Below are 14,968 nucleotides of genomic sequence, written 5' to 3'. Positions count from 1 at the left end.
CAGCACAGCAGAAAAAGAACAATCCATCCCAGAAGGATGCCGATGGAGGGGTCGAAAAAGAGGAGAGGCAGGGTGAAACAGGACAGTAAAATAGAGTTACTCACCTTGGACTCTGGATGCACGATCCTGAAGGCAGCTGAGTTTGTTCACAGGGTATCACACAGCTGGAAGCCTTAAGCGCTTCTCCTGAGCCAAAAACATCTTTCAACATAAATGCAAAGCAGACCCACCTTGGACCTGTGATGCTCAGCTGTTGGAATACATGCCCAGGTAACATAGATCTTATTTAAAAGCAAATCTGACCTGGGGCTGATATGTGGGAGGGTTTGTGTCCATCAAGATAATCAATACCATGTTATTCGCCAGAGCAGAGCCAAGGAGAGGTTCTGCTGCTCCCAACATTTCTCATATTAAATGCCTGGCTGATTTTAACAGCTCACACACCTCATTGGCAGAGGAAGGAGGGGTTCGATACCAACTGTACCGAGCATCCGCAGGCATCATGAAAATACTTAGGAAGCCAACGTGGAGTGTTTACCTGCCCCGATGAGTAACAGAAAATACAAACAATGCAGAGCATAATTGGCATTGATGTGCTTTATAAGCCCGCCTCCTCCCCTGCAACACCTGCAGCCCATGAAGCCGGGCGGCCCCCTGGGAAATCACACATTAGCATTTAGCCGTTTCATCTGCTGCGCTAATCAGAGCCAAACGTTTCAATAATACAACAGAAGAGCAGTTACGCAACCCAAAGAAAGGGATGAGAGAGACACACAAAGCACTCAGTGAAAGGTATTTCCAGAGGTTGCGAAAAGTTTGGCGTCTGCCTTAACTGCTTGGATTGATCCAGGTTGGGTAGAGTTTGAGACCCTGGCTGACCTTGTAATTGTTTTCAATGTAACCACACTGTGTTGAAATCTAATAACCATCCATACAATGGTGTTTGAGACATTTCACTAAGCATCACAGATGTCAGGGGATCACCAAAGTCATCAGGATTCATCATCTGTGAACCATGAATGTCCATGCAAGCTATCCACCAGCTGACGCCTGAGGACCAGTTATCCTCTGGGGGCAACGACCAATTATGGTCTCTCATGCAGCCAGGGTTTGTCCAGATAGCTGATATTTGGTTAATGATGGACTTCCTCTTACGTCTATTGGTCATTGTCTACAGTCTAACTAGAAACTTGAGACACAGAAATGAAGCTGAAGTTGAGAGGCAACGTCTACCACTGGATTGTTAGCTGCTCTGATTAGCAGATAACTGTTTATAGAGATAAATAAAGAGCTAAGTAATCGTCTGATGGGTTCTGGGATTGCACTTCGGCCTACAGTATATGTTCAATCTCTTTTGCTGTACACACAGACCCTATTACGGTGTGATAAGTTAATACTGCATGGACTGCAAATGGAAACCAGAACCCATTTGAAACCCGGACAGCAGATTCAGCATTCATATGCCGTAACGGCGTTGCATAACTAGAACATCAAAAACAAAGGCTGTATTGCGTTAGTTACAGAAAAAAAAGAGGTAATTCGATTACAGATATAATTATTAATAATGGGGATTACTAGCAGGATTACAATTTTAAAATGAAGACGGTATAATACCAAAGACGCTCTATGACATCTGGTGCCTCATTTCTCCATCTCTGATAATACCATGCACCTGCGCGCACACGTTACGACACTTCACGACACACAAGTCTCACAACACTGCTCCTCAAAGTTACCATCAGCAGTCTATTGTTGCCATGGCCTGTGGTGAAAAAAATGCGTTCACTGGGTGGAAATGGAAGCAACATGGCAGTACAGTGCAAAATGCTGTCATTATTCAAGGACTCAACATCCATTTTAAAGAAACATTTACAGGTAAGACCAACCGCTAGTGTTAGCGGCACAGAGTTCCAGTTAGAAATGTTAGCTAACCTGTCGTCTTCTACGACTGCTGCTGAAAAAGAGTTTGTGACTCTGGTGATGGTCACAGCCGGGTTGTGCCGGAACACAAGCCCTAGACTGTAAGAAGTTTATGACAGTTGAGTGTGAAGTAGTGTGAACAGCATACTTACATTTAAATGTGCATAATTAGCGCTATTAATTTAATTTCTTTTTTCTTGTCTTCATTTGCAGATTTAGTACTGAAGTCATCCAAAAGTGACCAGTTACGTTACTTTAAAATTGTGATACTTGGATTACTGATTATACTTTCTAACAGGTAATTAGTAACTGTATCAGAATACATTTTTTAAAGTAACCCTCCCAACCCTGATCACTAGTTATCGTCCTCTTAAATGGATGTTTGTTCTAAATGTAAGAGAAATTTATTCGGTGATTTTCTGATGGATATTTCAGCCTGGACCAAAGTAGCAGACTGACAGACTGACAAATGACAGACTGACATTCCTATCCATAAAGATTTGTTGCTAAGGTGATAAAGACTTCCTGTAGAGTTGAGTTGAACACGTGTTTCTGCTCAAATCATACCTGAAATACACTCCGTGGCTGTTCTGGCTCACACTTACTGGCAGGTTAGTTTAACTTGCACCCACTCTGGAACCACCTACCTAACAATTCATCAACTTCACACAGTTCCCCCCCTTCAGACGCCAACCTCTCCTGCAGTCTGTGCTCCCTTCCTGGAGCTTGGCAGCCCCTGATCAGCCTCTCTGGCCCGGAGCGAGCAGGAAATGGCCTATTGTTCTGAGATAATGTGAAATATAATGTTCCCCTGCACTCTTGGAAGCATTCTGCCCTGACAGCCTCATCGCTGTGGGCAACAGTAGGCGCCAAGTATATGAGCACCTGCCAAACAGAGACGTCCATCAGCGGTGCGGTGATGCTGTTTTACAGCAGAGAGAGGAGAGGGGAATCCCCTGAAGACTTGTGGGAAAACAAGCACCTCTCACATAGCCGTTTCACGAAAACTCACCTCCGCCCACTCAATACAACCTGGGAGATTTTCTATCATCTTTTGAAGCGCATGTGAAAATACACCTCTGAGTGCATTTGAGGCGATGCAGAAAGTGAAAACGCTGAAGGAGAGCTTCTTCATTGTTCCCGCTGGAAAGATCCGGAGTCAAACACTTACTTCACCGAAGCGTCTCAGCTCGACAGATTCATTCCCCTAAAATCAGTTCATCAATCCACATGATAGAAGCTGCAGCAGACAAGCCAACGAGAATCACAGTTTGTGAATTCACACCCTTGCAGACACATGTAACAAATTAGTTTCCAAATGCGACCACACGAACTGTGTTTCAGAGGGGCCTCGCAGCGGCGCTCAGCGTGACGAGACCCTGCGTTTAGTACGACGCTGAAACTCTCATTGATCATTACGATACACTACGGAGCCACGCTCTCCCTGCTGTGGAAACAGTGAGGGAGTTTGTTTATTTGACTGAATCACTCGCCAAAAGCTCATAAATATCATTGGCATCGGTACAGATTAACAAAGCAGTTTGCAGAACAAGAACAGCGAGAGCGAGCGAGGGACCGTGCACATATTGTAATGGAAATAGAGCAATATTTCGGCCTGAATGCTCACAGGAATAGCGTTATGAACTCAACATGAGCAACCACAATTTGTCACTCTTCCTTATTCTGCCCCTAATGAGAATAAAGTCAGTGAGGTCATGCATTAGCAGGTTATTACTGTCATCTTACCGCAACATTAGTTCCTCTGAAGGATAATTATGGGCTTGTATTTCAAGTCCTGATGGAATAATAACAGCATCCAAACGCTTTATTTAGCGCTGCAACTCAACAGCTGGCAGGGCCTGTAAGTTAAAAGGCCGGTGCTGTTACTTGAGGTAGAGTCTTACCTTTTTCCCGCAGAGTCTATTCAGCTGTTGTCTGAGATAACGCGTTCTCAGAAGCCATGAAGAAACGCTCCTACAACTTAAACATTCTCAAACAGGATTCTCGGCGAGGTGAAATATGCAGAGGGCGGCATATTCAGGTAATAAAAGGGTGTAAATCTGTCAGATTAGTGACAAAAATGAGAGTGTGTGGGATTAAGGTAAAGCACGGATGTGGCTTCTTTTGCTTTATTACTCATCTTACATTGAAGGGATCCTTTTTGGAGGAGGTACGCACCTAACTGGATTAAAGTCACAATTCACTCCATGTACAAAACAGACATTTAGGCATAGATCCTCTTCTCTGTGTCTTTGTGACTGTACGCTTTGATGTTCCACCAGCCGCCCACTGTGACTTTCTTACAGCTGAATTGTCTGTTGAGGAGAGCTTTGGCTGAGACGTTTGGAGGTGCCTAACACTGCCATCTATTGTTCCTCTTCTAAAGGCTCTTAGGTTGTGCTGCACAGTTAGAAGAGTATTGTTTTCAGAGATTAAAGGAGGCTGTCCACGAGGCTGCACAGCACAGGGTGTGAGTTATGTAAAAGCACTTTTATGTGACAGTGCAGCTCACCTGGGCCTTGTAGTTTCTTCACACTTTCTCTATTGGATTATGGGATTTACTCTGTTTTTTCATGTTATATTAGTTCACTAAAACAGCCGGCATCTTGTAATTTCCAGGTGAAAACTTCCCAAATGTAACTTTCTGAGAAAAGCAGCTTCCACAATGATGCATTTAACACCTCATGAGCTGGGAAAGAGTTTGGTGGACACCCGAGTTGTTACTTTTGGCTTTATTAATGATCAAACAATAACTTAAAGGTTCATTATTTATATGAGAGTTGGCATGGAAGGAGGTGGTCGTTGGCCTAACTTGACGAAACACCGGTGAAGGGAGGTGCCCACTTAATAACCCCGTTGATGTGCTGGGTCTCGCTGCCAGTCTAACGACATGTTTGAGTTGTAGGGGCCGTTAGAAGCCGTGTGGTAGGGTAGGTAGTATCAGCGTTGTCGATACTTTGAGCTCCTGTAAATGGAGCCTGGGTCTGTTGAAGGTGGCAATGCTGCTTTGGTTGTGGTGACCACGAACGGCTCTGTGGTCCATCCATCCATTATCTACACCGCTTACCCTGTTCAGGGACGCAGGGGAGCTGGAGCCTATCCCTGCTGTCACTGGGCGAGAGGCCAGGTACACCCTGGACTGATCGCCAGTCAATCACAGGGCTGACACACAGAAACGGACAATCTTTCATACTCACACCTACGGGGAATTTTAGAGTCACCAATGAACCTAACGAGCATGTCTTTGGACTGTGGTAGGAAGCCGGAGTACCCGGAGAGAACAAGCAAACTCCACACAGAAAAGCCCTCTTCGTCCGAACCAGGAATCGGGCCCTGTGGTAGGTTAAGTAATTATAAGTATTGGGATGAGGGCACAATAAGAGGGGTTTTCTCTTCTCTCTCTATCTTTATCATAAGGAAACAAGTATAACATGTTTAATCCAAATTTATCAGATATATACCTGTGAAAAGGTCAATGTTTGAGTTCAGAGGTTGTGAAAAGTCTTTTTCTTTGTTAACCTTTATCCAGGGGCTGTACGGGGGTGCAGTGGTTAGCGCTGTTGCCTCACAGCTCAAAGGTCACTAATTCAAACCCCAGTTTGGACAAAGTTGGCCTTTCTGTGTGTCTCTCTCAGAGTCTCTGTCTCTATGTGTGATTCACTGGTGACCAGTTCAGGGTGTACCCGGCCTCTCGCCCAATGACAGCTGGGATAGGCTCTGGCCCCCTGCGAACAGGATCAGCTGTATGGATAATGGATGGATGGAACCTTTATCCACCGTGACGCTTGCATTGTCTTATTTTAGATGTAGGATTTTAACCCTTTCAGGAAGACCGCTCCAATGGATCGTCTGAACATTCAGAGAATCTCCACCAAGAGCCAGTTACAGTATTACAAACCTAATATTTCTAACTTTAGCCATGAATGATCATAAAACATTGAACTTTCAAAACTGTTTTATTTTGAAACTGGATTTTGGAGTGACAATAAAGTCAGAACCAACTCAAACCAACTCCAACTGTTAGGATGGATTTACTTAAATCCTAAAATACATTAAGTTTTTGTTTCCATCAGTCACATATGATCACCCGCTGACTCAGGTGTTATCAGGCCTTTGAATATGCGTTCATCAGAAGTAGGAGGTAAGAAGCCCTTTTCTACCTTCAGGAAAAACTCCCCATCAGTAAAGCCATACTAACAACTTATAACTCCAGTGTTCTCATATTGTTAACACCCTCATAACGTGCCCTCTTGCATCCCTAAACAAAACAATATCATAATTCTAAAAAGAGTGGATACAAAGAGGCCACATGCCTGCACACAGGAGCAAGCTAAAGCGAAAACAGGTCCATAAACTTGTAAGCAGACATAAACAACAAAGCCTTGCCTGTCGTAGAGCCTCTCCGCCTCACGCGGCTAACTCGACTGTAATTACTGCACCGTGCACCCGGCTATCTGAGATTACAGGAGTGAGTTACACCTGATGCCAAGGGAAAGTACTCCATACTTTAAATATTTAATCAGCCCCTTCACCAGGAAGCAAATGAGGCGAGGCAAAAGTTGTCGAGTGGCTGAGGAGAGGTGGGAGGGAGGGGGGTGTGCCCTGGCTGCATTTTGTGCACATGAGACCATGAGCGAGCACACACACGTTCATGTATCAGCACACACACTTATGCACACACACCAGGGAGCTAAGTATGTCATTACCTCCTGATCTTTCTGTTGATAGATCTCATGCCAGTCTCTCATTTCAGGGCAACCTGAGAACCTCTCTGAGTATGTACGTGTGTGTCTTAGGTGTGTGAGTAAGTGTCGGGGGGAATGAGTTTTGGGGGGGTCTCCACACCTGCCCAGGGTCAGGACCGAGACTCCGTGAGGCTCAACCACATCGAGCCGCCGGCCGTGAGGACACAAAGGAGAAATTCTTCTCCACGCTAAGCCGGTTAGAGCTCAACCTGCCTCACTTGAGCAACACAGGAAGTGACACAATCAGGCGCTAAATCCTGCATGCCTTGTATGTTCAAGTGACCATGAAATGAACCATCCGCAGAGGTATATTTAAAGCGACACACGATATGGTCTGAGGTGCAGATCACAGAGAGGGCTTGTCTGAGAGGGGGGACTTGAATTCGGCTGTGAATATAAAGAGAGGGTTCACCTACTCGCCTCTCCAAACGGCAGCCATGTTTGATGCTTTTTACCCTTCTTGGAAGATGCTCCGTCAGATGGTTGGTACTATGATTACCTGCAAAAATAGTACCATACAGCTTGTATACTTTTATTCTGTGTATCTGTGTTTTCCCTCTCCCAATTTGGAACACCTCACAGATCCCAACAGTGATCCCTCACTGGCTTCCCACCCAGCTGGAGGAGCCGTAACCAGGAAGTGAACCCCAGGTCTCTGCTATGGTCGGTGAGAACTTTGCACAAGGGCATGGTAAAGTGGAAGTAGCGCTGCACCCAACTCTGAACTTTTACAGTTGACCCTTCGCTAAGTCCCACCCTCCTTGGTTACTGTTGCTATGCCTGTCAAGCTTTCAGCGTTTTTAGCCATAACAGTGAGAGATGTTCCAAGGGAAATAAAAGCACATTTCTGGAAAAATTGTTCCCAAATATCAGAGAGAAGTCGACAGAAAGGACGACAATATGCATTTGAAAGCTGAATCCAGAATATAATTTGTCAACGGAGTGTTGGGAATGAAGAGGACATAAAAATCAAGGCAAAAGCTCACAGGTCCCAATGCAAGCGTCAGGCAATCATATACAGGAACAACAATGTTCTTGCACAGCAGGGTGAGTCAATATATTATTTTAATTTAAGCTAATAAGAAGTTATGACTCCCTATAACTTTCTTTATCTAATATGTTTTAGCCCATTGCTAGCAAAACTAAATTATCCCACTTTTTCACTTTAAGGTGTGTCAGGATATTTCTCGCATATCGTGGTTTTGATCCACACACTGGATCAATGGCACAACCCAAGGGGTGGAAAAATAAAGGCTGTGCTGATATCATCGTTGGTGGTAGCGAAAGCCAGACAGGATCGCAAGCAGGAAACCAGTTGACCAGTCCATATTCACACACCGTTTCAGCATTTCTCCTTGTTCTGAAAGCTTGACAGGCCTCCCGCACCTTGTTACGGTTGCTAAGCTAGGATTGGACAGTGGCCGTTCAAGGGAGGGGCTCAAACTGGTTTTGGCTGTTTAATGTAAGATTAGACAATTTGTTTCCTTTTATTCAGTTTTGCTGAATCCAACCTGAGCACGTAAAAACAAGCTAGTGGCAACGTCAGAGAAACACCGGTGACTAATGTTCTTTACTCTCTGTTGTTTGCTGGTTGTAATCCCCAGGTCTTTTGTGCAGAGATTGGAGTGACTCAGTTTGAGTCGACTTGGACCAAAGGATCGACTATTTTTAGGGGGCAACCCTTAGCAGTGGTTAGCTGCTCAGAAAAGCTGCTGGTTTCAGTGATTTTTATGCTGGCTAGAGGCCCTTTATATTGTTTCTTATTGAATCCAACATGTCTTTCTGGTGGTTTCCCACCTTAAATGAAGGCAGGCATGAGTAATGGATAAAAACATAACATATTTACATCATGCATTTCCTAGTTTCGCTCCTTTTCAGTAATAGAGGGGAAATAGCTGCACAGTGCTCAGTCATGCCAGCGCCGTGCTGACATCACACGCTGGAAGATGTGCCTGCATAATGATTTCATCACGCGCTGACATCACCTCGCACCTCTGTCAGCCTGGAGTGATGCGTCCGAGGTCTGACGCCATCCCTGCTGCGTTTACTGGACTGCTCTGTCTGTCAAGATGACATCAACGCTGCTTCACTTCCCTGAAACGAGTGAGTCAGCCGCTCCTGTCCGTTTGACAAGGGGAGAGGAGAGAGGGAGATGTGGAGGGTAAATCACAAAGGCTGGAGGAGGAGGAGGATGAAGGTACAGAGTGGTGTAACGTGCAAACCACAACCTGATGTAGTGACTCTTCTTTATTTCATCATTCCTTCCCTTGCTCTCTTCTCTTCATCTCCATTTTTCATGGAAGACAAGATAAGGTACGCTGCGGCTGATAAATGTGAGCCGGTTGGTGGAAGATCAGAGAGGCTGACCTCTGACCTCGGGGGGCCTCCGCATGGAACCACATCACTGCTGTTAGAGAGGTGAGGGTGACAGATAAAAGAGGAAAAATGTCCACTTTAAAATGTTAATCAAAGCCTCAGCGAGCAGAAAGGGAAAGAAAGCATGAGAAAAAGAAAGGCCGGTGAGTCTGTCTGCGGGGGAACAATGCTGTCTTTCGACAATTTAAAATCTGCACTGTGCACTATTTCATCCCGGGAGAGAGTAAGTGGAGATGGCTGGGGGAGAGTGATGCTCTTTAGACAGTGGATCAGTTAACGCTGAACCTGTGATAGATGCTGCTGCTCCCCAGGAGCGCAGAGGAGAGGGGGGAAAGAAGGAAAGGAGGAAAGGAGGGAAGGAAAGGTGAAGAGTTTAAAGAGAAAGCTCTCTGAAGAGCTTCGTCTCCTGAGACTTTCCTCGGCTGGTTGTTTCAGAAGTAACTCTGGGTGACTCTTTTATTAATGTGACAATTAACTGGTGGGAGTGAAGTCGCAGGCATTGTGATGTGAAGTACAGTGAGATCAAACAGAAGTCAGTACCACCTTTCCTCTCCTGTCTTTGCCTCTTTCTCTTTGTGTTCCTTAACATTCTTATTTGTGCCCGCGTGTATGTCAAAAGGAAGAAAGGCAAAGGGTTTGTTTCCGTACTGAAACTCTCTATGATTCATGTTTCCTCCGCTTTGATCTGCGAGCTGTGCACAGCCCCGGGATAAACCATTTCAGGTTGTCTAAACAATTTCCAATCACTGTTTCCATATTTAGGTTCTTATATGAAGGAGGAAAGAGAAGGCCTCGCATGCTAACACGCTCCTCTGTGAGCAGCAGGGAGGAGGAGGGGAGAACCTGATTCTATCCATTAAGAGTGAAGCCAGACATTGATTTGCACATGCACAAACAAACATGTGAGCGCACAACACACACATCTGCACAGCCATATGCCCCGCGAGGTCAGCTTACCGGCAAACCGAGAGCCCCCTGAAAACACCCACCTCAGTCTCTCATCTCGCTCCTCAAACACACATCTGCTCCCCAGCGACCCACACCCACCCCCCTGAACCCTCTGTGAAATCAACACAGACTCTTATTAGCAAACCCCGCCCACCTTTTCTCTGCTCACCTTCCCAATTACCCAGCATCCCGCTCTGTAAAAAACCCTCCAAAAGTGCACGGCGAACCAGAACAACACTTCAACTTTTGATTCCAGAAAATGCTTGTGAGTGTATGTGTTAGTGAGTGTGCTGTATGACATCATTCAGCTGTTCCTCTGGGCAGGACTCCATCCAACTAAATAATCCAGGCCAGCTCTATAAAGCAGGGAGTGCCGCCACATTCCCCCAGCCATGAAATATCAAGAGGTATTAAGTCACCGTAACTGTCAGCCTCCTTCCTCCTGCTTCCTCCTGCACTCACACATGCAGAGTTACACACACCGTAAACTGCTTTCAATGTATTTGTCTCGTGCAAAATGTAAGGAACTCCATCTCCTTATGATGTTGTTCTCTTTCTGTGTGTGCGACCGTGTCAGATGTGCAGTGTGTGTGCAGCAGGTGGCTCCACGTTAGCCCTCCGTTTGAGCAGCAGAGAAAAGCGCAGCGCAGGGCAGGGATCTGGTTTCTGCCCCTCACTCCTTCCTCCACTCCTCCGTCCCTGCGGACTCCCATTATACATGACATCAGAGCCTCTCGACAGCTTTGCACAGCTGTGGCCAGAGCAACACCCAGGTTCACCCAGGATCCACCCCACCTTATGAAGCCTCTCATAACAACACGGGGCTTCTTGCAAAGTAAAGATGCTTGAACTCTGTTTTTTATATATAATTCAAGACATCCTTCTCAACTTTACACTTCATTCATTCGCTCATTTGTATTACATGTAACTGTAAATTGAATCGGGACCTCATGCACGGTGAGTCTGCACAATAACCAGAGAGGATTTATTGATTGTATTATGTTTGCAGTTCCCCAAAAATAATCCCGTTATAAAATGTTTCCTGAGTAGTGTCTCACATGTAAAGATGTCTAAATTCTGGATCCTGATTGGTTGACAAAAGCACCAACGCTCACACGAGTGATTGATGCCTCAGTGCTTATCTGTAAAGAACAGAACAGCAGAAGACACTCAAGACCAAAGTGGTTGCGATGCATTAACCGGAGTATGTTTGAGCCTGTCACTTTAACTTGTAACTTTACTACGGAAGCCCTGAGCGGACATGCATCCATACATTTTATTCACTCTGTTTTCCGATGATAACGAGCAATTTCCAGATGTTTTCTCGAGATAACGACGCAGGTTTTCCTGTGAGTTCAGTTCATAACTCGTAGGAACTATAATGTGTGTTTTACCTGTGTCGAGTATTTTGTTACGTTTGACTCCTTTTATGGGTTGTATTATTATTTCTGGTACTTCGCACTTGGGCAGGGTTTCACATTATGTGTACCTGTTCAGCTGTGTGGCGGGAGGCAGACAAAGAGGGTCAGTGGGTTCTGTTGACCGGCATCGCCTTAGTTATCGTGCTTTTTGTTTTTTGCTTTTTGTTTCAGTATCTTCTGATTTGTCGTTTCTTTAATAAAAGTTATAATTTATCTGGACTTGGAACAATATGCGTCACAGTACAAACCCACTTATGCTCTAAGCTGAATTTTCAATCATAGTCGCTACACCCTGAGCTGCAAAGCACAAAACAAACAGAGAAACAGGCTTAACTGACCTCATTAGTGTGTGCAATGGCAGCATGGCGTGTCCTGCTCTGTAATATCACAGTGAGCAGCCTGTTGTTCGAGATCGTTGGAAAATGATCCTGTTAGAACGAGAAAACCAGCTTTGTCATCTCGAGTTAATGAGATAAATAAGTCGATAAATGACTCTTTATCACAGGAAATCGGAGTACATAAAATGTATGGATGCATGTCCGCTCCGGGCTTCCGTACTTTACCCTTACAGTAACCTCATAGCAATCAGTTAAGTAATCTCACTTTTTTATTAAAGCACATTTAAAACAACAGGAGTTCACCCAAAGTGCTTTTACATGAAAGACAAATGGATTAGAAACTAAACAAATACAAATATGCACTAATAACATAAATACAAGACAACAGTTTCTTGATATACAATAAAACACATTTAATACAGAAAAAGCAAAACCTATTATTAATAAATAAAACAGAGTAAAATGCAGTCAGATAAGTGGAGAAGGAACATAACAAAATCATGTGGAAACAAAGCACAAGGGGGAAAAGGATGTGTCTTTAAATGAGTGGAACAGGACTTAATGAGGGACAGGAGATTACTCCAGACCTTTACAGGTAAAAACAGCTTTTTCTCTCCACTTTCTGTGTGAAACATTTGTATTTCATCACCAGCTTTTTCCTCCAGCATTTCTGTGTCTTTCACAACCGCTGAGGAATGCTAACAGGTGCAGGCTCCACTTACAGTCCGCGAGGAGCGTAATGGGACAAAAGAACAACTGGCGAGAGCACCTGTTTTCTACCAGGCTGGGAAACTGGGATCACATTCCCACATCACACTCCAGAGTGGAAAACAAAGCTGCCTTTTTCTTTTGTCACAGCTGTAGATAAGCATATAAGTTTTATCCAGTTAACCCCTTGTGTTCTGTCTGACGGACAGTGATGGAGGAGGTTACAGTTGCAGCTCTCTCGGCCGTGCTTCACGCCTCTCTGGGCTGCACAGCAGAGACACCATGTGGTGACAAATAACAACCCAGACACCAGCAGGAACACAACACAGGGGCTTATAGAAGGGCTTTTACATTCAGCTAACAGGGTATGGTGCTTTTAAAACAAATAATCCAATAACATGAGTGATTTACTGCAGGTGGGGAAGTCATCACGTTCATATTTATACATGTACACAAGAAATGATGTACAACTCTCCTCCCTCTCATGGTTTGGGAAGAAGTCTTACAAAGTGATTAGTATAATTACATCAAATATTTAAACCTAGAATCTCCCTTATTTCCCTACTGGCCCTCTTCCACATGGAAATTCTTTGCTAGCATTACTGTGCTCTCTGAGAGCAGAGTATCATACAGGTCTGAGAGCAGCTTAAAGCAGCTTGGAGCCCTCCATGTGTTGTAAAAGTCAGTGGTACATGACTGTCAACTTACAATTTATAATGTTGTTCAACATGGACTGACGCTGTTGTCCAAAGCGACATACATCCGAGTTAAGAGTTAATACAACACAAGCAACGATCGAGACAGGAGGGAACGACGTCCGGCAGAGCCACTTCGGGCCCTGATGCTGCGTCCTGGATCATCTGCAGAGGTTTGAATGTGAATGCAGGAAGGCCTGCCAGTAGTTGCAGTAATCAATGCGTGATATCATGAGAGCCTGTAGCAGCAGTTGTGTTGCATGCAGGTAGACAGGTCGGGTCTGATCTTCCAGATGTTGTACAGGGCAAATCAACATGACCAAGCAATCGAGGCCACATGAACCTTAAAGCTTAGCTGGTCGTCAGTCATGACGCCCAGGTTCAGGGCAGACTAAGCGGGTATGAGTTCAGTTTGTCCAAGCCAGGTATTGATCTGTGGTTGCTGGAGGGACTGGCTGGGATGACAAGGAGCTCAGTCATGGATAGGTTGAGCTGAAGGTGGCGTTCTTCAAGGTTTGCAGTCTTTTGCAACAATGACAAGGAACACAAAAACAGTAACAACCAGGACAGCAAATATCCTTACTTAACTATTGTATAAACAAGATGAAGAACAGTGGAGAACAGCAGGGAAACAAGCTGCAACACGACTCAGGGGAAAATATAGGACCAGCATGTTTGGGTTTACATGCAGAGTTGAATCAATGTTTCTCTTTTTTTGTGATACTGAAACATGTATCAGCATCACTTGGTCTGTTTTTGCGTTCCCCATTTGCTCTTGCTTACTAAGAGGAACCTCCTACTAATACATGATATGAACATAATATATTGGCTTAAAGTAAAGAACAGAATCAATTACAAATTTGCATTAATCACATAGAAAGCCCTGCATGGCCTGGCTCCTGCATACATAACAGAACTACTGAGCCCTTACATAGTGAGCCGGCCTCTCCGATCACCTGTCAGAGCCTTTTATCAGTTCCTTGATCCATTTAAAATACAGAGATGATCGTGCTTTTGCAGTGGCAGCTCCTAAACTCTGGAACAGTCTTCCCCGGGACATCAGGTCCAGGGGCGGATCCAGAGGGGTGGCCTGGGCCTCCCTTGAAATCTGATTGACCACCCCAAGTGCCACCCCAAAACCTAAATTGGCCATTTGCCTTGTCAGAAACTATTTGGGCTGTGTTGCAACAGGCTGCTCGTAGCTTTCTTTCCCTTTCAATGAGGCACATTTCCTTTAGTACTTTAAATTGTTACTCTGACACATCTTCTGTTTGAGTCCTTAAAGAATTAAGCTTAGAAGGGAGGGTAAATTAAATGCTCTGCTCTCATCTGCGTGTGTGTGTGTGTGTGTGTGTGTGTGTGTGGACACGCACTTCATGCCACCCTGGCCTTAGTCAGTGCCCCAGTTGGGCCACCCCAGTCAAAAAAGTCTGGAGCCGCCCCTGATCAGGTCTGCCGAATCTGTGGTCAGTTTTAAACCGCTGTGCATCATGCTTGTGTCTGTGTATAAATGTAAGTTGGTATCTTTGTTTGTTAATGTATATATGTATTTATGTTGGTATGTATGCCTGTTCGTAATTTGGGATTTGACGTGTGCCCTCTTTGACAAAAGGTCACTGGTCTTTTTTGCAGTCTGAGCATCCAGGAGGAGTTTTATTGAATTTAGCCTCAAGTTGTATTTTTGAGTTCTAATCTTATCTACTGTTTTTTTTTTTAAATAATCTATTTTAAGTGTGATGTTTTTTTCTATTTTGTTTTTACTTGGTTTTATTTCATTAATTCCTAAATATCTTTGTAACTTTATTTTGCTGGAAAGA

The sequence above is a fragment of the Semicossyphus pulcher genome, unplaced genomic scaffold (assembly GCF_022749685.1).
Source record: "Semicossyphus pulcher isolate SPU_LCO1_2020_fin unplaced genomic scaffold, fSemPul1.0.p SCAF_18, whole genome shotgun sequence".
Lineage (NCBI taxonomy): Eukaryota > Metazoa > Chordata > Actinopteri > Labriformes > Labridae > Semicossyphus > Semicossyphus pulcher.
The sequence above is the reverse complement of the archived record's forward strand: the minus strand, read 5'-3'. Positions refer to the sequence as shown.